A 340-nucleotide genomic window follows, 5' to 3' on the forward strand; every position below is an offset into this window, starting at 1 on the left:
TTATTTGAAAACAGTTTCAAATGAAAAAAACGCGTTACTCTTCACTGGTAACGTCTCACTGACAAAAAATATTTTATTTAGTATTAGTGTATGATTTTAAAAGCCGTTTTTAAACAAAATATCTACTATACGATTCACGAATGCTGCATAGCAATCAAAAACCGATTTATTCCAAATAATAATTCCCTCTCATGTCTACCAACGCTCTCTTCACATTTAAATTGCGCGCCAAAAGATGTCGGAGCCGAAGATTCAACTTTCGTGAAACTTCGGGAATCTTCGTGCGGCAAAGTCAGTTCGGAAGTTAGTCGTGATCACTCGTAAACTATGTGGTATGTGT

This window comes from Belonocnema kinseyi, chromosome 2 (genome assembly GCF_010883055.1).
Source record: "Belonocnema kinseyi isolate 2016_QV_RU_SX_M_011 chromosome 2, B_treatae_v1, whole genome shotgun sequence".
Classification (NCBI taxonomy): domain Eukaryota; kingdom Metazoa; phylum Arthropoda; class Insecta; order Hymenoptera; family Cynipidae; genus Belonocnema; species Belonocnema kinseyi.